This window comes from Halichoerus grypus, chromosome 3 (assembly GCF_964656455.1).
Source record: "Halichoerus grypus chromosome 3, mHalGry1.hap1.1, whole genome shotgun sequence".
In the NCBI taxonomy this organism is placed as follows: domain Eukaryota; kingdom Metazoa; phylum Chordata; class Mammalia; order Carnivora; family Phocidae; genus Halichoerus; species Halichoerus grypus.
Window position 1 is genome coordinate 147,536,333 of NC_135714.1, and position 23,417 is coordinate 147,559,749.

Genomic DNA, 23,417 nt, shown 5'->3' on the forward strand with positions numbered 1-23,417 from the left:
CAGAGTGTGACACGGGGCTCAATTTCAGGACCCTGAGATCATGACCTGAGCTGAAATGAAGTCGGACACTTTTAAGTCCACCCAGGCACCCTAGAGTCCACACATTTGACCTTATTTTATTTAAATTACTTTTTAAAAGACCCTATTTCCAAATATAGTTACATTCTGAGGTACCAGGGATTAGGACTGCAACATATGAATTTTGGTGGGACATAAATCAGCACTTAATAGAAGGAGCATTAAAAACAATCCAATAAAATTGTAAAATATGCTGAGTGTGCTTTACTTTTCTTCTAGTATCCTTGTCTGGTTTCATACAAAAGGAATGCTGGCCTCATAATATGAGTTTGAAAGAATTTCCTCCTCTTCAATTTTTTTAAAGAGTTTGAGAAAGATTGGCATTAATTCTTCTTTAAATGTTTGTTAGAATTCAACTGTGAAGGCTTCTGGCCCTGAATTTTTCTTCACTGGGAGGTTTTTGATTACTAATTCAGTCTCCTTATTTGCTATTGGTTTGTTGAGATTTTCTGTTTCTTCATAATTCAGTCTTGGTAGGTTGTATGTTTCTAGTAATTCATCCATTTCTTCCAGGTTGTCCAATTTGTTAGAGTATTATAGCTCATAGTGGTTTTTAATGATCTATTATGATCATATTTCTGTGGCAATTGTTGTAATGTCTCCTCTTCCATTTTTAATTTTGAGTCTTCTCTCTTTCTTGAAAACTCTACTTAAAGGTTTGTCAATTTTATCTTTCCAAAAAAGCCAACTCTTAGTTTCTTGATCTTTTCTCTTGTTTTTCTATTTACTATTTTGTTTATTTCAGTTCTGGTCTTTGTTATCCCCTTCCTTCTGTTAATTTTGGGTTTAATTTGACATTCTTCTTCTAGTTCCTTGAGGTATAAAGTTAGGCTGCATGTTTGAGATTTTTTTGTTTTTTATATAGAAATTTATCACTACAAACTTCCCTCTTGGAACTGCTTTTGCTGCATCCTGTATCTTTTGGTTTGTTGTGTTTTCATTTTCATTTGTAAGATATTTTTAAATTTCATATGGAATATGTTGTTTAATTTTCACACATTTATGAATTTTCCAGTTTCCAGGATTGTTACTGATTTCTAGTTTTTACCATAGTGGTCAGAAAATATATTTGGTATGATTTTAATCTTTTACATTTGCTAAAACTTGTTTTGTGACTTAACATATGATCCTATTCTGGAGAATATTCTGTGTGTGCTTTAGAAATGTGTATTCTGCTGCTGTTGGATGGAATGTTCTGCATATGTCTGTTTGGTCCATTTGGCCTAAGGTCAATGTTTCTCTACTGATTTTCTGTCTGAATGATCTATCCACTGTTGAAAGTGGAGTATGGAAGTCCCTTCTATTATTGTACTGTTGTCTAGTTATCCCTTCACATCTGTTAGAATTGGCTTAATATATTTGGTTTCTCTGATTTAGGTGAATATATATTTACAATTCTTATATCCTCTGGATGAATCAACTCCTTTATCACTACATAGTTATCATCTTTGTCTCTTGTTACATTTTTTCACTTCAAGTATTTTGTGTGATATAAGTGTAGTTACCCCTGCTCTCTTTTGGTTTCCATTTGCATGGAATATCTTTTTCCATTCCCTCACTTTGAACTTATGTGTGTTCTTAAACCTAGAGTGAGTCTATGGGATGCATAGAGTTGGGGTTTTTTTTTCTTATCCATTCACAACTCCATGCTTTTCAACTGGACATTTAATCCATTTAAATTTAAAGTTATTACTGATAGGCAAGGACTGACTAATGTCACCTTGTTAATTATTTTCTGGAGGATTATAATGCCTTTCCTCCTTTCTTCCTCTCTTGCTGTCTTTGCTTGTGAATTGATGATTCTATAGTGATTTACTTTGATTCCCTTCTTTCTTGTGTGTGTCTGCTATAGGTTTTTGCTTTGTGGTTACCATGAGGCTTACATGAAATATAGACATAATGGTGCATTTTAAGCTCATAACAACTTAATTTGCTTGCATACAAAAATTCTATCTTTTTACTCCCCCTGTCTTTTGTTTTTAATGTCACAATTAACATCATTTTATATTGTGTATCCCTTAAAATTATTGTAGCTATTGCTATTTTTAATACTTCAGTCCTTTAACTTTTATACTAGAGTTAATTATTATTAATTATAGTATTAATAATTAATTATTATCACCATACTGTAGTATCAGAGTATTCTGGATTTGTCATACATTTGCCTTTACCAGTGTGTTGTATATTTTCACATGTTTTCACGTTGCTAAATGGTTACTAAATACTAAATACTTTCATTTTAGCTTAAAGAACTCCTTTCATCATTTCCTATAAAGCAGGTGATGAATTCTCTCAGCCTTTGTTTGTCAAAGAAAGTATGCATGTCTCTTTCATTTCTGAAGGACAGCTTTGCTGGGTAAAGTATTCTTGTTTGACATTTTTTTTTTCTCTTTCAGCATTTTGAATATACTTCCTCTCTCTATTAGCCTATAAGTTTATGCTGAGAAATTTGCTGATAGCCTTGTGAGAGTCCCCTTATAAGTGAAAAGCTTCTTCTCTCTTTCTGTCCATGATTTTCTCTTTGTCTTTGATTTTTGACAGTTTTATTATTACGTGTCTTGAAGGATATCTCTTTAAGTTGACTTTGTTTGGGGACCTATGAACTTCATGAACTTAGATATCCAAATCTCTCCCCAGTTTTGGCAAATTCTCAGCCATTACTTCATTAAATAAGCTGTATGCTCCTTTCTCCTTCTTCTTATTCTGGGACTAGAATTAATTATTTTTCTTAATGATGCCCATAAGCCCCATTGTTTTTTTTTTTTTTTTAAGATTTTATTTATTTATTTGACAGAGAGAGAGACAGAGAGAGAGGGAACACAAGCAGGGGGAGTGGGAGAGGGAGAAGCAGGCTTCCTGCCGAGCAGGGAGCCTGATGCATAGCTTGATCCCGGGACCCTGAGACCATGACCTGAGCTGAAGGCCGTCGCTCAACCAACTGAGCCACCCAGGCACCCCGCCCCACTGATTTTCTTCACTCCTTTTCATTCTTTGTCTTTTTGCTTCTCTGACTGGATAATTTTAAATAATATGTATTTGAGTCATTGATGGTTTCTTTTACTTGGTCCAATCTTCTGTTGAAGCTCTCTATTGAATTCTTCAGTTCAGTCATTATATTTTTCATCTCCAAGATTTGTTTGGTTTCTCTTTACATTTTTTACCTTTTGTTCAACTTCTCATTTTGTTCTTTTATTATTTTCCTAATTTTGTTAAATTATCTATGTTCTCATAGCTCTCTGAGCAACTTTATAACAGTTCTTCTGAATTTTTTGTCAGGTAATTCATGTATCTCTATTTCTTGAGGTCAGTTACTGGAAGTTTACTGTGTTCCTTTGGTGATGTCATGCTTCCCTTATTCTCCATGATCCCTATAGCCATTTGAAGGTGTCTGCACATTTGAAGAAGCAGTCACCTCTTCCAGAGTTTATAGACTGACTTTGGTAAGTAAACTCTTTCACCTGTAGGTGGAGGCACACTGGAGAATGCTGTGCCCCTGGGTGTAGGGATTGATGCAGGGTGACAAGTGTGGAGGTATGGGGCAGCTGTGATCCAGGTAGGCATGATGTCTCACTGGATCAGGCTGCTGGGGTTCACAATATCTACAACTGAGTAATTCCTCATGAGTGTTGCAGGGGGTGTACAGTGGTTGCAAGTGCTTTGCAACTTTTAAGTGGTGATTCCAGGTTCAGCAGCTAGGGACTAAGACAGGCAGTGGTGGTAGCCAGACACACACATCTGCAGGGGTCATCTACACGTGCCTATGTATTGGCAGAGGCTGGCTACATACACACATAGTGACAAGGGTCATGGTCAGCAGCAGAGACCAAGGCCAACTGCAGGTGCTTTAACAGTTGTGAGGGCCTTGGCTATAGGGGCGCACTCTTATGGCCTCAGGGTATTGCCATGATTATACATAGAGCAGTGGAGGCTAGCAATAGGAGAGAGGGCCAGGCCCAGGTTCACAAGAAGCTATAGGGACCTTGGTTGTCAGTGTGTATTCCTGTGACTCCAAAGTCTCACCATGGGCAAACATGGGAGTCAGGCCATTGGGACACAGATAAACAGCCGGAGGAGCTAGCCACGAAAGCTCACACAGCTGTGAGAGTCAGCCACAGGGATCTAGGCTAACATCTTGCATATTGTTATGCCAGACAGGGGCTGGCTTCCAGTGTGGATCCCAGACTAAAGAGGTGAATAGAGCAGGATGTAACTCAGGAAGCTGACATCTGCAAAAATAAAAACTGTGGGCCAAAAATTTCACCGATGAAATAAGGAGAGGGTCCATGGAAACCCTGGCAATTCAGTGGTAGAAGCTGTTGGGGTCCTCTGCAGAACAGGTCAATAGGAACCACAGTCACTCCTTCTCCACTGTTAATACTAATATCCTCTGCCCTATTTTTCTGGTTCCTAGCCTTCTCTAGACATCTCAGCTTGGCCACTCTGAGTGCAGTGAAACCTAAGTGGGTCCTTTGTTCAGTGCCCTAGAAGACTGGAGAAGCTGGTCATTCACCCCACTCTCCCTTTCCTGAGGAAGGGAACTCTGTCAAGCTGGGATTTTCTTCTTGGCAGTGCTGGCCTGGGGATGGGATGATGCAGGCTAAATAAAACTGTTTTCTTTCTCTTTTTTATGAGGTTATTCTCTGTTTTTTTATTCTACTGAGTTGCTAAAACTTAAGTGGACTCCTGAGCTCTCCTAGAGCTATTTTGTTCGTGGATAGTTAAGTGTTGATTTTTATTGGGGGACAGAAGCTGGGGTCTCCTCCTCCACCATGTTGGTGACATCAATCTCCTGGAGTGATTTGAATATTTTAATACTGAAGGAAACCATGACAACAAATACCCAAATCCAGCTCAACATATACTAAGAGTCTGACAGAAAAAGAAGCACACCTGCATCCAGTTAAAAAAGTTACCTCAATATCTATTTTTCTTTTACATACAATCTCCAGAATTCAAACAAAAACTGTAAGACACATGAAAAGCAAGACAAAATAATGGTTCATTTTTAATGGATGAAGAAGTCAATAGGAGTAGATACAAACATGGTCTGGGTGTTGAAATTAATAAACTGAGATACTGAAATAACTACACATAATATATAAATTTTTCTGATGAAAAATGTGAACAACATGTGAATGGGGGGGGGATTTGTGCCTGCAAAGTTTACCCTCCATGGCTGGCCCCTCTTCCATTTGTCCATATCTAAACCAGGTACATGCTCCCAATACCCTGATCATCCAGGAAGGGCTAGCCTTCCTCAGAATTTTGCATATGAAGGCTTCCTTTTACCAAAGGCTCTTTGATAACACCCTAGAAAACTGACTTTTATTTTGTCAAGTTTTATACTGTTGAGAACATGAAAGTGAAAGTATTTTGCATCATTTTTATCATAACCAAACTTGAAGTCTTGGACTAGTTGAATCTGGAGCAATGCATACAAGGAATTTGCTATTTTCTCCTTCTCAGTCATGTTTGGGAGCTACTTCTACATTATCTGGCTGGGTAATCTCATACAGTCATGGGACTTTTAATTTCATCTATATGCTTATGACTTCCATGTTCTTATCTCTAGTCCTGGCTTTGCTCTTGTACTCCAGCCTTATATATCTAATTACTTATTCAGAACCCCAGCTTAATCTAAGACTTCAATATTATCAAATTTAAAGTAGATTTTATTTTACTTAAATAGCTCCTTAACCTGCTATTTCCTCAAATCCTTTTACCTCAGTAAATAGCACTACTTTCTATTTAGCTACAAAAGTCAAAGCCACAGGATTCATCCCTAACTCTTACCATTATACCATTCTTACTTCATCCATCAGAATGTATTGTAGCTTTTAACCCTTTTTTTTTAAAGATTTTTTATTTATTTATTTGACAGAGAGAGAGAGAGCACAAGTTGGGGGAGAGGCAGGCTCCCTGCAGGGAGCCTGATGCGAGGCTTGATCCTGGGACCCTGGGATCATGACCTGAGCCAAAGGCAGACGCTTAACCCACTGAGCCACCCAGGCTCACTGTAGATTTCAACTTTAACCACATTATAATTCGCTTCTCTTTGTTTTCACTATCACTTTCACCTGGACAGAGGAACTAATAAAACTCATCTCCTTATTTCTATTTGTGTCTCATTCATCCATTTTTCAAATATCTGCAAGAGTGATTCATAAAATATATTAGTGGAAACATACTGCTCTCTTGCTTTAAATCCTCCCTTTGCTCCCTCCCAAAAATTAGGGGGAAAAAATCCAAATTCAGTATCCAGGCTTCACAGCACATATGATCTGAGGCATGGTGAGGGCTATACCTTATGTGTTTACTTGCTCCTTTTCATCCAGCCACACATGTCTCTGTGTTTCCCAAAACTACCAAGGCATATTCAGGTTAGAGGCTATTCAATATCTCTTTATTTTATCCACAGACTGTTCTCTGTTTTTTGTTTTTGTTTGTCTATTTTTGAGGCTGACTCCTTGTCTTTGATTAAATTTAGTAAAAGGTCTCTATTAACCACCAAAAGAAAGTTATTCTTTAATCACTGCCTATTTTACATTACTAACTGCATCACTATTATTTTTTCTTTAAACAACAGCACTTATCTCTATTTTACATGTTTTTAAATTTATTTATCTAATTATTCATTGTGTGCTATTCTGGTATTATAGGTAAAAATTTAATAAATATTAAGGCCTTCCATGGCATTTTCAAGCCTGTATCTCCAGGATTAAGAATAGTCCCTGATACACAGTACTACTCAATAAATGTTTGTTTAGTCACTCAATTTCAATTATATGAGAATCACACTATGTAATGGAATCTTTTACATAATTGCCATTTCATAAAATTGTTCCTATATTGCTTTATTTGATTTTTAAATATTCCTCCAAAGCATCTTTGGTTTTTAAAAATAGTACAAACCTCAATGAGATACCACCTCACACCAGTCAGAATGGATAAAATTAACAAGTCAGGAAATGAAAGATGTTGGCGGGGATGTGGAGAAAGGGGAACCCTCCTACACCGTTGGTGGGAATGCAAGCTGGTGCAGCCACTCTGGAAAACAGTATGGAGGTTCTTCAAAAAGTTGAAAATAGAGCTATCGTATGATCCAGCAATTGCACTCTGGGTATTTACCCCAAAGATACAAATGTAGGGATCAGAAGGGGTATGTGCACCCTGATGTTTATGGCAGCAATGTCCACAATAGCCAAACTATGGAAAGAGCCAAGATGTCCATCGACAGATGAATGGATAAAGAAGAAGTGGTATATATATACAATGGAATATTATTCAGCCATCAAAAGGAATGAGATCTTGCCATTTGCAACAACGTGGATAGAACTGGAGGGTATTATGCTGAGCAAAATAAGTCAATCAGAGAAAGACATGTATCATATGGCCTCACTGATATGAGGAATTCTTAATCTCAGGAAACAAACTAAGGGTTGCTGGAGTGGTGGGGGGTGGGAGGGATGGGGTGGCTGGGTGATAGACATTGGGGAGGGTATGTGCTATGGGGAGCGCTGTGAATTGCGTAAGACTGTTGAATCACAGACCTGTAACTCTGAAACAAATAATACATTATATGTTAAAAAAAAAAAGGAAGAAGATAACAGGAATGGAAAAATGAAGGGGAAATCAGAGGGGGAGACGAACCATGAGAGACTATGGACTCTGAGAAACAAACTGAGGGTTCTAGAGGGGAGGGGGTGGGGGGATGGGTTAGCCTGGTGATGGGTATTAAAGAGGGCACGTACTGAACAGAGCACTGGGTGTAATACGCAAACAATGAATCATGGAACACTACAGCAAAAACTAATGATGTAATGTATGGCGATTAACATAGCATAATAAAAAAAAAGAAAAAAATAGTACAAATTTTCAAGTCTTCAGAGACTCTAGGGACAATTTATTCCCTCAGGTTGACAATAACTGCCTTCAACATACAAACTGTTCATCTGTGGGATGAGCAGAATTACAAAAAATAAAATATAAGCCATTAGTATTTTACAAACTTATTTATTAAGCATTGTGGAGCATGTATTGACATTAATAAAAATATTTTGCTACAGTTATCTGAGCTCACATCAAAGTGACTTTGATTCAGTATATTTTTATGCTAACAGTTTCAAGTTGAATACCAAGACATAAGCTAACGTTACTGGCTAACGTTAAATCATACCAACAACAAGATTTTCTCCATAAAAACTGGGAATTAACTTCATGTATTTACAATATTAAATCAAGTTAATTTCCCTTAATAAAATAGATTCTTCAATTTAGGCAACCCTGTTCTTATTTCAGCTGAAGTAGACATAATTATGTGATAGTAATTATTATAGTAGGATTTTTAATTTATTACTAGAACTTAAATACCTGTTTAAATATCTACTTATTTATGTGTGTTAAGGAATTAATGGGAGTATCTGGCTCCTTCCGATTATTTCAGATAAATCCGCAAGCATCCAAATCAACAAAGGTAATATTTTTTTTTTTTTAAAGATTTTATTTATTTATTTGACAGAGAGAGAGATAGCGAGAGCAGGAACACAAGCAGGGGGAGTGGGAGAGGGAGAAGCAGGCTTCCTGCCGAGCAGGGAGCCCGATGTGGGACTCGATCCCAGGACCCTGGGATCATGACCTGAGCCGAAGGCAGACGCTTAACGACTGAGCCACCCAGGTGCCCAACAAAGGTAATATTTTTTAGGCTACAGATTTCACATTGAGTTGTGAAAACTTCAAATTAAGCAGGAAATACTTCAGCTTTTTGTAATGTTTTACTTCTAAAAAGAGAAATAAGGAATGATACTAAAAGAAAGGAACAGATCTTTGATCTCTGAGACCCCCAGAAGACATCCTAGTCTTGCATATTATCAAAGGTTAAATGCTATAAATATTGCTATAGAATCTCCTACAATTTTTCTTTGTTCTATGATTCATTTAAAATCTTGAAAAATATTTGCATTCATGTAAAATATGCTTAATCTAATCTATTTCTATTATCAAGAGACAAGCTCAACTATATAGACAATGCTAGTTCAGAACTCACTAAGCATATAATTGTAGATTTGAAATACAACTAAATCTAAAAAGTTACATTTTCTTGTTCAAAAAAATTCTCAAAATGTAAATATCTGAGAATGCCCTGTTTTCTGGGTATAACTACTAGCTTGTTTAGGTTATCTGCTATGATTGTAAATATCAAACAATTGGCAAATAAAAAATGAAATAGATAAACTTAATCTAAGAATTTTGATAGTCTTGTTAGTCTAAAATTTTAGGTGTTCCCTTCAAATATTGATTGTTTTCTATTTTTATGCCTTTTTAACATTATATATTACAATATTTAATTCATTGTTATCCTTTTTAATGCCAACACCATTCTTCTTAGCCATGAAGAGCATGGTTATTCAGTCTTTATTTAGTTCAAGAAATGAAGAGCAATTTTAATATTATAAACATTTATAGTACTGGAAAAGGAAAATGTGTTGAAAAAGGCTCTTGAAAAACAAATATATTCATATAATTAAAATCTTTTTTTTTTTTGGAAAGTGGTCCTCCCCAACTGGCTTTAGAGTCTTAGAAAAATAAGAATACCTATCATGTTTTTCACATTTCCTATATTTGTTCTCAAAATTTTGTAAATATTTGTATCAAAAAGAAATTAAAGAGAAAGGGGAGAAAATAAAAAAGGAAATCTCCCCATAGCAGTACTGTAGTAAATGTGGAAGAAAACAGATGCTTTGCTAATAATTTTGCTATTTTGAAATCTGTAGGAAAAGTGTTATAAGTAGTAACTTTAGGTTATTCTAACAGTAGCTTATGGAGCCCTGGACCCTAAATCATTTTCCACCCCAGTATCATACTGTTTGGCACATAATGGAACTCTGAGTCTTTGTTTTGCTACATGAGAAATTACTCAGGTATGATCATAAGCACAGCTTTTTCTCTCTTCATACAGAAGCATGCTTGATTTAGTTATTGATGTATATGAACATGCTCCTCCATTTTAGCAGAGCATCCTAGTGAGGAAAACTTTTTACTGTGGATAAATTTGCTTGTCTTTTAATGGCAAAATTTGGAAGAGATAGTAAGCAAAAAGATAAGAAGTTTAGGGAAGCGAAAATGAGGTAGGGAACAGTTGGATTTATTTCCCATTTTAAGTTTAAGGGTCTTCCAAGAATGGGCTTTAAATCTTACACCAAAAAAATTTTTGATAAAAGATTATCAGAGGATTGTAGAATTGTTATAATGTATCATATTGACAATTTCAATAGTTATTTCCAAAGTTTCTTTTTATTAAGTAAACTTCATGGTCAGTTGTAAAGATTTTATGCTTTTGACAAATTGTTTCTGTTTAAAAACCCAGCAAGGCTTAAAGTGGTATTAACATACCACTGTGACTAGAGTGATTTGAGTTCATTTAACATAAATTAAATTGTCCTTGTCAAGGAAATTATAAACCCAAGATATGAAACTGATGCATATAAAAAGGTTTCAGTGCAGTGTAAACAGCAGTCCCTCTGAGCACTCCCATCTGTAGGACTGAGGAATGTTGATCATAGAAAACATTCTGTATCATTTTGAAACAGTTCTGTTTCTAGAAATTGCATTGCTTCCTTATGTTCTATTCTTCATACATAATTTTAGCATAACATTCACACTCTTCTCTTAATGCACATAGCAGAGTTCCAAATGTTCTTTGGAACAGAACCAAAATCGATACCCCTCTTCTAAGACCCTACCCTTGGCTATGTGTTTTCACTTTTATTTTGTTTGTTTATTCAAGCCCACTAGTCCCTTTTTTCTCAGGTATAGATTTATTCTTTACATTCTTATTCTGTCCCTACTCCCACCTTAGACCCTGAGGTGTTCTCACTAATGTCCTGTTACACTTATTACTGATCTACCTTTTGAGTTAAGGTCAAAAATTTTTCTTCCCCTAAGCAAAAGTGATACGGTATTTTATTTGGTGAAAAAATAAATGAGGTTATTCATTACTCATTTATCCCAATAATCACATAACTCTATACAAAAATTAATCTTTCACTAAATTAATATATGCTTGTCATTTATTTGTATATACAGATAAAATTTATTTATGCTACACTAGATTGTACTTTAAATGTATAAATAGGAATATATTACAAGTAAGTTATACAAATACAAAAAACTTACAGAGAGCAGAATTTGTAAAATGAAGGAGAAAGGGAAAACTTTGAACTATCTGTAAGAATTATCTATTAGAATTATCTCTAAACATTTAAAAGTGGGAAATATCCAGTAAAATTTTTGTGTATCTGTTTCCTTTAAATTAAAAAGTGCTGACCATGTTTTTATGTATGTATGTGTATATATGTGGTTTTGTCTCTAACATTCAAAGAAAATCTTAAATATATTACATTCATTTCAGTAACTTTTTTTTGGTGATCATTTAAATTTGTCATCCTTGATTTAAACAATAGTGGAAATGTTTCTGCATAGATTATTAGGAAAAGTATTCTAAGGAATATATTGAAGATTTCTTAATACATAAATATCAGATAGGAAAAAGTGGAATGAGCTTTCAGCACTCTTCCCATGATTTATTTTAACTGTAAATTTCCCTAGTTTTCTACAGGAACTGAAATTAATTCTCTTATGAGGGCATGTTTGAGTTTACTTAATAGGAAATTAATAATTCTCCACAGTTCCTTCCAACTGTCCAAGTGAATATAAATAATTAATGTTTCAGTAATTCTATTCCATTATAAAATTTCCAACACAATATCAGAGTGTCCAGTATTTTTATAGTGAGAATACTTGCTAATTTTTTAGAAGGGGATTATATTCTGCATAACTTCATTAAGGACAATAACCTCTTTTCGTCCAACATGGCCCCAGTCTGTAGAATTCAATATATGCCTCAGGCTTTTCCAGTTAAAATTCTTAGTCTTTTGGCCATCTTGACTATTTTAAGTGCATTTGAACTGAGTTAGGCAAATGTTCTTTATCCCAACCCTTTTTATCTGGTGCTGTTAGGAAGGGTACTTTCACTCTTTTCTTGGGCTGCTAGCTATAAGGCTGATATTAGCCGAGAGGTTCTGGTTACCATTTTCTTGAAAATAAATACTTCTATGGCCCTGGTTCCAACTGAGCCTGATTCAACAAAAATCTGGCTCTCTATGTATACAGGCTGTATTAGTTTCTTAGTGCTGCTGTAACAAATTGACATAAACTGGGTGGCTTAAAACAGATATTTATTGTCTCACAGTTCTGGAGGCTGGAAGTCTGAAATCAAGGTGTCAGAAGGGTTGGTTCCTTCTAGGTGATCTAGGGAGAATTTATTCCATGGCTCTCTCTTAGCTTCTGGGGATTGCTGGCAATCCTTGGCATTCTTTGTCTTATAGTCCATCACACCAATCTCTGCCTCCATCTCTACATGGCATTTTCCCTGTGTATCTCTGTGTCTGTCTCCTTTCATCTTCTTATAAGAACACCAATCACATTGAATTTAGGGCCCACCTTAATCCAGGATAACCTCATCTTAACTAATCACATCTGTAGAGACTACTTCCAAGTAAGTTCACATTCACAGGTTCCAGGTAGACAGGAATTTTGGGGGGAAACTATTCAACCCAGCCCATAGGCCATTACATTTCATTCCACTACTTTTTGTATGTAGTTTGACTTCCTAAAGTTTAAATACAAAGTGTATTAATCTACATTCACAAACCATCTCTTATATTTTAAGAAATAGCTGTATTGCATATATTCTCTCATATCTCTCTGTACATTACCTATAAATTTAGTATCACTTTGGTCATTCTTTGAAGCTTCTTTGCTCATATATTTGGTTCATATTTATAAAAAACCATTAAAATATTATATTCCTCACAGATTATATTAATTTATGAAATAATTCTTTCATAATCCATATTAGATTCAGTTGAATCCATGAGTTAGATGAACTTATCACAAATGAAATTCTTTCAGTGTTATACCTGACTCCTTATTCTTTAAGTGAATAATGATCTTCCAGCTCATGCTGAGATATAGTACCAAAACAAAACAAAATTCATGTTATTCCTATAAAATCATATGTTTATCATGCAGTTGGAGAATTGCATTCTTCATTAGTATCACTCTTAATTTTTGTATTTATCTAAAATGCCCAAACTAAATGATTACAAATATTTGAAATAACAGTGAGTCTCATTTTCCCAAAGTACTCTTAGATCTTAATTAGTTGCTCCCAAGGCGATTTTCATTTTACCTTGAATTTGAATGAAGAAAAATAAGTGACAATTGTAATTTGAAAATTTTGACTTTAGTTTAATAATTCCTTAATCTTGATTCATGTTCATCTTGAACCAAAATACAGATTTTAAAAAGACTCGATTCCATTTAATATCTGTATTTTGATTCAAGATGAACATGAATCAAGATAAGGAATTATTAATAATCATGATAACTGAATATGAAGATAAATGATTTTGTTTTCCCTTCTCACCTCATGTAACATGTTAATAGAGTACTGAAAATATGTTACTAAAGAGTCAAAATCAGCTGTGTTTGAGAGCATTAATTGATTAATAATAGTGGGAGCTTAATTATTGATGAAATGTATTTCTTTTACTTAATATGTCATATAATAAATTTTTTAAAAGATTTCTTTATTTATTTATGAGAGAGAGAGAGAGAGAGAGACAGAGACAGAGATTGGGGGAGGGGCAGAGGGAGAGGGAGAAGCAGACTCTTCACTGAGTGCAGGGCCAGAGGATCCTGAGATCATGACCAGAGCTGAAATCAAGAATCGGACACTTAACTGACTAAGCCACCCAGGCACCCCTGTCATATAATAAAATTTTAATTTTAATCATGCTTAGAAAATAAATTGTTCAGAAATTTTGTTTCTGTGTCCTGTTATAAAAAATATTCATTTGAAGGAAGCATCAGTCATTATTTTATTTTGTTTCCTCAACAAGATTAGACATGTAACAGCAATTATAGCATCAAATATGTGGTATTTGTTTATTAAAAATAAAAACAAAGCATTGTGGGAAAATTCAAATAACATATTTTTGCTAGAGGAAATATAAAAATATATTTCATGATATCTGTAATGTGCAGGATTATGAAAATAAATGACTTCTGGGAGAGTGGGGGATTGGCATTTATCTTTGCCACAGAAAGACACTGTGAAAATGATGGTATCAGGGACTGAACACCTACATTAGACAAATAGCAACTGGACATTTCATCATTCCTAGGCATTAAAATATACGTATTTACTTTATATTTAAAATTTTCTCTTTTTTTAAAGATTTTATTTATTTATTTGAGAAAGAGAGAGACAGAGAGAGAGAATAAGCAGGGGGGAGGAGCAGAGGGAGAGGGAGAAGCAGGCTCCCCGCTAAGCAAGGAGCCTGACATGGGGTTCAATCCCAGGTACCCCAGATCACAACCTCAGCCAAAAGCAAATGCTTAGCTGACTGCACCATCTAGCTGCCCCTAAAATTTTCTCTTTTGGTAATTTACTTATGATACTATCATATTATCATCATCTGACACTCCTGGGATAATTTTTGCCTGGGCTTTGCATGGAAAAATAAAAACTGTCAACACAGGTTCTTTGGCATTTAAGAATAGATATAATTAACAGTAAGTTTATTGGACCAAATGAGAAAATCTCTTCCAACTGGACTGAATGGAAGTACAATTAATGCACTTCACACCTACTATGAAATGAACTATTTCTCTCAGTTGGGTAACAAGTAGACTTGTATTTTCTTAGGGAAAAGTTAATTTCTATGTGCACTGAAAACTACAGCCAAAAGTTTCTGATTCTATTTGAATTTACAGAATTCTATTTACCATTACTAGAAGTTTTAATATTTTAGTACGCTGATAACAAATGGAGAATTTTCAGAGTGAAATATACTATTTCAGACATATTAAGTGGAGTAAATACTTTTTCAAAGAAAATACATAGCTATTTATCCTAATCATATATATCATTGTTAATTAATTCACACCTAAGGTTTGCTTCTAACTATATAATGCTTTTCAGCAACAATCATTTTTTCAGGCATGTCTTCTTACTCATTTAATTAGTTTATAAAACACTTTACTTTCCTGTCACAGTCAGTGTGAGATTAAAGAGGATTTTAATTGATTACAGGAGAATTTTTTAAAGTTGAAGTTAAAAAGAAGGAAAGTGGGAACAAGTATTAAAAAAAATTCCAAAAACACTCAAAAGAAATGGAGATGAGATAAAACAGAATTAGGCATTAATAAGACTAATATTTCAGTAGTTTTTACTTTTTTCTAAGTAAAGGTCCTCATTTTTCATTATTGGTATTGAATACTATACCAATAGCATATGATAAAAAAAATCAGAAGGTAATTCTCTTACTAAGATAAAGAATGAATTTTAAGCTTGAAATTTGAGAGGCATATTTATAAGATGTGAATTTAAATACTTTTTTTCTTGTTGCTGGGTTTTCAAAGTTATCATTGGTTAGGAAAATCTCTATAAAACATATTAAGTTAATGCTCAACATAGTATACTGATTTTATGTCATAATTCATTGGATCTTTAAGTTTTAGTTCAATGTGAGGCTTTTTGTAGTAGGGAAGTCTGTGCTAAATTTGTTGTTTAATAATATGCAACTTTGGGAAAATTATTTAAAATTTCTTAGTCACTAGGGGCACCTGGGTGGCTCAGGCGGTTAAGCGTCTGCCTTCAGCTCAGGTCATGATCTCAGTGTCCTGGGAGGAGTCTTGCTTTGGGCTCCCTGCTCAGTTGGGGGTCTGCTTCTCCCTCTGCTCCTCCTCCCCTGCCTTGTGCTCTCTCTCTCTCTCTCTCGTGTGCATTCTCTATCTCTCTCAAATAAATAAAATCTTTAAAAAATAGTAAAATTTCTTAGTCACCGTCTCATCAATTACAATATAGAAATAACAACTATCCCACCAAATAGAGTTGTAGTAAGTATTATTAAAAGTGAAATAATGACATAATACATGGGAAGCAAAACACAGTAGAACCTGGCAGGTGTTGTGTGGTAGTCTAACTTGTCTACTCTGTATAAAACTGCAGTTCACTCCCACTATGCTCCTTATCACACTTCTGACTGAAAAAGAATCCAATGCTTAGAGGTTTTTAGAAAAGAGATAAAGATAAAAGAAGCTACGATATATGAACCTGACATTTGTTAAACTTTTCCCTTGAGTCAATATTTTTTTTTAATTTTTTACTTATTTTTATTTTTTGAGAGAGTTAGAGAGCAAGTGGTGGAGGGAAGGGGGCAGAAGGAGAGAATCTTAAGCAGACTCCATGCCCAGTGTGGAGCCCCATGCAGGGCTCAATCTCACAATCCTGAAATCATGACCTGAGTCGAAATCGAGTCCAATGCTTAACCCTTAATTGAATGAGCGACCCAGGTGCCCTGAGTCAATATTATTTAAAACAAAAGACACAATTGGGAGAATGAGAGACTAAGCTAAAGGGACAAAAATTAACTTTAAGAAACTGTAAAAAGTTAGAAACTTTTGTAAGCAACCCAGGATTTTGAATGTACATCCTATGCCATGGACTGAATTATATCCCCCGAAATTCATGTTAAAGCTCTAAATCCAAATGTGATGGATTTGGAGATGGGCCTTTTGGGAAATAATTAAGTTTAAATGAAGTAATGAGGATAGGGCCCTCATGATGGTGTTAGTACCTTATAATAAAAGGAGACAACAGAGCGCTCTCTCTCTCTGCATGCACATAAAGAGGGGGTCATGTAGCACACAGTGAAATGGCAGCCATCTTCAAGCCAGGAAGAGGTCCCTCATCAGGAACTAGATCTGCTGGCACTTTATCATGGACTTCTCAGCCTCCAGAACTGTGAGAAATAAATGTCTGTTGTTTAAACCACCCAGCCTATGATACTTTGGTATAGCAGCCTATGCATAATAAGTCTTCCTAGGAGTAATATGACCTCAAATAACACAAATTCAAATAATTTCATTTCCTAATCAATTAAATTAATCTTTCCTAGATTTGTTCTTGCCAGATAAAAACAAAACAAAACAAAACAAAACAAAAAACAAAAAACACATCCAGGACCTCAAATTATGCCAATTTCTTTCTATGTAATGTTGGCACTCAATTAAATGTAACCACACACATAAGAAGATGATAACTTAGTGAAAACCAAGAGGAAAAATAGAAAACTAAAATAAATACAGGATATGTGGATATTGATTTTATCACACATGAAATTTCATATAATGATTAATATGTTGAGGGAATTAAATAAGAAGATCAAAATTCCAACAGAAAACTAGATATAATAAAAAAGAACAAATAAAAATTCTAAAGTGACAATTATAATAACTAAAGTTAATAATCTTGGATATGGTTAACAGCAGATTAGGCATAGCTAAAAAAAATTAAATAGTGAACTTAATGATAGGTCAGATACTGTTTCCACATTGCAGTATGGGGAGATTAAAAGTATGCAAACAAACAAACAAAAAGAAAAACAAAAGAGTGTAAAAGATACATAAAAGCTAAGAATTTTTATAAACTCATAAAGGACCCACAGATTTGATGCTACTGAGCTAAGAAAAGACATGTGTCTTGGTTGGCTCCAGCCGCAGTAACAAAATACTGTAAATTGAGTTGTTTAAAAACAGAAATTTATTTTCTCACAGTTCTGGAGACTAGGAAGTCCAATATCAAGGTGCCAGATTTGGTTCCTGTTGAGAGGTCTCTTCCTGGCTTGTAGAAAGCCACCTTCCTGCTGCTATATCCTCAGATGGCAGGAAAAGAGACAACACACTCTCTGGTGATATCTTCATATAAAAGCACTAATCCCATCAAGGGCACCTCACCCTCATGACTTCATCTAACCCTTGTTACCTCCCAATGGCCCCATCTCCAAATACTACCACACGGGGGGTAGGGCTTCAATATATGGATTTGGAGGAGAGACACAACTCAATTCACAGCAATATGATTGTCAAGTTAGATTCATATGATCAGAGATCTTCACCATTATTCAAATTTTACAACTAGTTTCCACGATACAGGCAATGGAACAGCTCACATAAAGCAGAAAGTGATCATTATATATGAGTTTCAGATTCTTCATTCCCATAGCAGAAAGGCCTTTCTTACCCCCAAATACGCAATGTTTCTAACAAGATACATGGCATATAACTTCACCTCATCTAGTGGAGAATGATTATCTTATAGATATCTCCGTTTCATACAGCTGTGTATGTGACATTTTTCAAGTTAAGACTAACAAAACTATAGATTCTGGGTTTATTTACTTTCCACAATCTTTGATCAGAAATACTCTGTTAAGAGCCTTCCATAAATAAGGATATCATAAAATCCTTAAGTTCATTTATGATGTCAGTAAGATTAGACTGGGTCATTTTCCTTCTTTTGCTCCTCTGGGAGCACCCTTCCTATAATGGCAGTAAATAATAGCATAAGCCCTTTAATACCCTGGTGGGTGATCACCAGTATTTGTTTTCCAATGAAGTGTAGGAATTTCCTCTATAAAACATTTGAATTGTTACTTATATCTCTTCATAGGTGTACTGATATTCTTTAATCAGCTGAATTACTGTTTATTCTCTTTTATCTTAATTATTGAACATTTATAAACACTGGAGGCATCTGATTATGTAAACTTCCTAAATTTAGCCAGATTAACTTCAATTGGTTTCCATAGGTATTATATCAATTCAAGACTCCATCTCAGTTTCCCAAATCATTTTCTCATTCTGGAATCATGTTATGTATAAATCAGGTTTTCAAGTAAAAGAAACTTTTTGTTACCAGGTTGCTATAGCAAAGAGATTAAAATCATATTTTTCATTCTGTGTGTAAATTAAGATGATAGTAACATATTCCATCATTTCCCAACCAAAGTAACTTTTTCCATATTAGAAATGACTGGGATGCTAACTAGAGATTTTTCCAGTCAAATCTGTATATTATGTGGACATAACTATCTTGCAAATAATACTATATGGGTTTTAACAGATACCAGATTCTATGTGTCACTCTATAGTGTCGCCCATCTATCCCCCATAAGGAAACACAGTGTTGTCCCTTTTTCTTTCATTCCTAACCTGTTGCACCACAGGGTCTAGGATATACATAATAGACTGGCTCAAATGAACAAGAAAGGGAAGATGGAAATCATTCTTATCTGTAGCACTTGGATCATTAGAAAACAATGAAAGCCACACTATCCAATGATGACCTACCATAATTTAATCTTACCAAAGTTATCCCATAGCTATATGCCTTTGACTTGGCTCTCTAAGATCCTGACCACAGAACTTTGCAAACTTCAGATTTCTTTGTAATCCCAGTATCTAACAGTTTTTCCTTAGAGGTTAGGAGCTACTCCCAGAATTCCTAACAAATATGAATACAGTCTTTATTGATCATCCCATTCAATTAGAATTGTGCTGTCTCTCCATTCTGGAAGAGAGTTCTTTCTGATGACCCTGTTTGGATTGAAGTCTTTGGGACAAAAAGCCTCTAGTAATATTTTTTCAGCCTCACTTAGTATACCATGACCAGCTCCTAATATCTCTACCAAACATTTGGGCCCATTTGAAGCAAATGGTGATCAAGCTATCACATATTTTGTTCCATTGTAGATTTATGAATTTGTAAAATTTGGGGAAATGATCTGAACAACCAAATACTGGATACCCAACAAAACTGTCTATTTGGTATATTCTACCTCTGAATACAGCTTCATCTGGGTGTAGTAAAAGTCTTCCCGGGGCACCTGGCTGGCTCAGTCAGTAGGGCATGTAACTCTTGATCTTGGCGTTGTAAGTTTCAGCTCCCTGTTGGGTGTAGAGATCACTTAAGAAAAAAAAAAAAATCTTTAAAAAAAATAGTCTTTGCATAAAAGTCTTCTGTGTACTTCTGAGGGGAGAGAGCTATACTATCAGACTATATAATCACATCCATATCTAACATCTTTGAGGATGTCCAAGTTCCATTTCCATCTTCTTTAAATAAATTTTATGCAAATTCACATTTGACTTATTCAAAGGATCATAGTAAACTGTGATATACTGGGCAGGCAGTTTCAATCTGCCTTCTACCATACCCAGCCAACTGTTTAACAACATCTCTTCTTTATTGCTGGCCTTAAGGATGAAGAAGTTCTACTCTGTAGCATCCTCCACTTTATCCCATTAACTTGACTAGTCACGGTGTGCTATGTCATATCTTTCCTCAGATTCACTGGATAGAACCTTTAAAGAGTATTTGAAAGTAGTGAAAACCCAGTCTTCTTCCACCAGATAAAATCCATCCAGGGTTTCTCCCAACATTGGTTGTCAATACTATATCTAAGAGAGAAATGAATTTATTATCTCACTCTAAAATGCTAACATGGAAATAGTGTGACTGCATTCTTTTTTGGATTTAAATCCACTTGTGACAATCTTTCTCATCTGTATGTTCTATTAATTTTTTCACATTTATTACCTATTTTAGCTGAGGCAATTTACCCCACAACTGGGGTTTCTATTTCAGCATATGTAGTATTTACCCACAGATCTGGTGAAGATAGATAGATAGATGATAGATAGATAGATAGACAGACAGAACAACACCAAACAGACATTTGGTAATGAACCTGCTTTCATGGGGCTTCAGGAAGTGATGATATCACTCACCCAAAGTACCTTTAGGAATTTAAACTGGTGAATTCAATGTAATCAATATTGTGTCCTGAGCATTGATTTTAGCTTTCTTAATAAATATAAATTCAACTTGATCCTGGAGCAATTGGATGAGCCCAGACAAATACAAATTTTGTTAGGTTGGAAAGATGTAAGGTTGTGGAATTATATATTTTTTTGGCCACCTCCATTTATTACCTCCTAATCCTAGAAACTTTCCCTTGGGCAACAAGTGTTTCAAACGTCTATTATAGTTTCACTGCTCTGAGGTTGATAAGGCATATGGTAGGTTTGTTTCCCTATTCATGTCTGTATTTTCTTAGCAGTAAAATGCATACCTTGATCAGGAGAAAATTTCCAAGTAGGTTGTTGAATTGACAGATAATTCTGTATTCTGAATCCTTACTTGTATTCATGGAGTTGCTCCAGACAAGATTAGTGAACTCTAGAGGAGCACTTACTTATTCCAGTTAACACTCACTTATCATTCTCTGGGGCTACTGGTAAAAATCTACAATAACCCATTTATAAATTTTGTTTTGACTGACTCCCAGTAAAAATCTAACAATTGTCTTTCATTGGGGCTGTTAATAGCAGTTTCCTCAGGCAACTTTGAAAAATACCAAGAGGCATTCACTGAGTACCCTATTTCAATTTATGCCAAAGACTCTGCCCTGCAGTATTCCAGTTGCAGATAATTCTATATCAACTAACCAGGTGGATCATAAAGATTTGTTGGACTCCCTGGGCCTACTCTCCACAAATCTTTTAATGCTATTTCTCTTCAGGACCCCTGAAAAGGCTTTTTTCTTTTTAAATTTTTTTTGTCAGATTTTTTTTCTTTTGACTTTGAATAGAACTTGAAGAGGATTCTTATTTGAAGAATATGATTTCTCTAGAACCTGAATAACCTGAGTAGTATCTGAGCTTCCTGGTTATTGGCAGGATCTATAAAACAGAACAATGTATTCTCACAATTTGAAAAATATGTCCAGTTGATCTAGTCCACATAATTCCCAAAAAGTTCACAGATTGGGTTGGCCAATTGATTTTAGCTGGATTCATCAACCAGCTTACCTTTGACTTATGAACAACTAAGGTTCTGAACTCTTTTTGAGCTAAGAATGCCATATCATTGACTGATTTCCATTCCATGAAAATGCAAATTGTACTTGGCTGTGCTCCTAAATTAGAATGAAAAAGAGGGTCCTTGATGACACATCACTTCTCCTTGACCTATTGTTCTTCCTATATAGATTTTTGCCCATCAAGTATAGCTGAAGCAATAAGAAGAACCATATTGTTTAATCTTTGGTAGTCTACTATTAACCCCCAGAAAGCATCTCGTTTATGTATTTACAGGAAAGAACATTATAAAGGGACTTCATGAAAATCAAACTCCTACCTAAGCCATTTCTCTTATCCTCTTAAAACTCTGTAGTGCCTAATGTTTACTACTGAGGAGGGTTCAGGAATTCCAAATTTTCACTTAGCATGGCCAATGAAAACTGGAAGAAAAATGGACTTAGTTAATATCTATGTAATTATCAAAGGCAACATGTATCTGCATTAGTACCTGCATTAGTTTCTGATTGCTGATATAAAAAATGATCACAAATATAATGGCTTAAAATAGCACAAATTTCTTAGCTTATAGTTCTAGAGGCCGTTAAGGCCTTGTCGAGGCTCTGTTCCTTCTGAGGCTCTAGGGAGAATTTTGTGTTTTTTTGTCTTTCTTCAGCTTCTAGAAGCTGCCTCATTCCTTGGTTTCTGGCACTTTCCATCTTCTCAGCCTGCCATTGCATCGTAGACTTTGCCTTCCTGGTGACATCTTCTTTGTAATATTCCTGCCTCCCTCTTATCACCCTTGTGATTATGTTGCCCTCCCACCCCCACCACTTATGGGGGTGGGACAGTCTGAGGACCCACAGGGAGGTCCCACAGGACCAGCCAAGAGGGTCCTTGGCTTCACATGGGATGGAAATCAAACATGTGCCAGCAGGAGGTAAAAGCAGAATTTACTGAATATACACATAGAGAGAGAGAGACAGGGAGAGATACAGACCAAGCATCCCGGAGACTCAGAAAGGAAAAGAACATGAGTCTAGTCTTTGCTGGGGTCTGATGTTTTTATTGGTGATTGTGGTCTGGTGCACAAGTCCTTTCAGGCATCCAGGAACTGGTCAGAACAAGGACAGGTCTGGATGTCCTTCATAGGTCACTCATTCCATGAAACCAGGGGTCATGGCATGGAGATATCTAGCCCCAGTGGTCTGGAATAGACACATGATGGCTCTGCCCAGTTATTCCTTAGATATTATGTTGGAAGCCCCCAAAGATATCATTAACTCTTTGTCCCTTACAAGGAGGACATATGCTATTTGCATTACAAGGCATATGTACAGTGGTGTGGGGGTGCAGGTCCTCTCCAAGAATAGAAGCTGGAAAAGAAGCAAAAACAGCTTTTTCTCTCATGGGGTTCCCTTTGGTTTCCCTTTCTCACCACCACCCTACTGACAATGCAGAATAATCTCCCCATCCTAACATCCTTAACTATGTCTGCAAAGTCCCTTTTGCCATATAAGGTAAGATATTAACAAATAATTAAACTGCCAAGTAAGACAAATATGAATCAG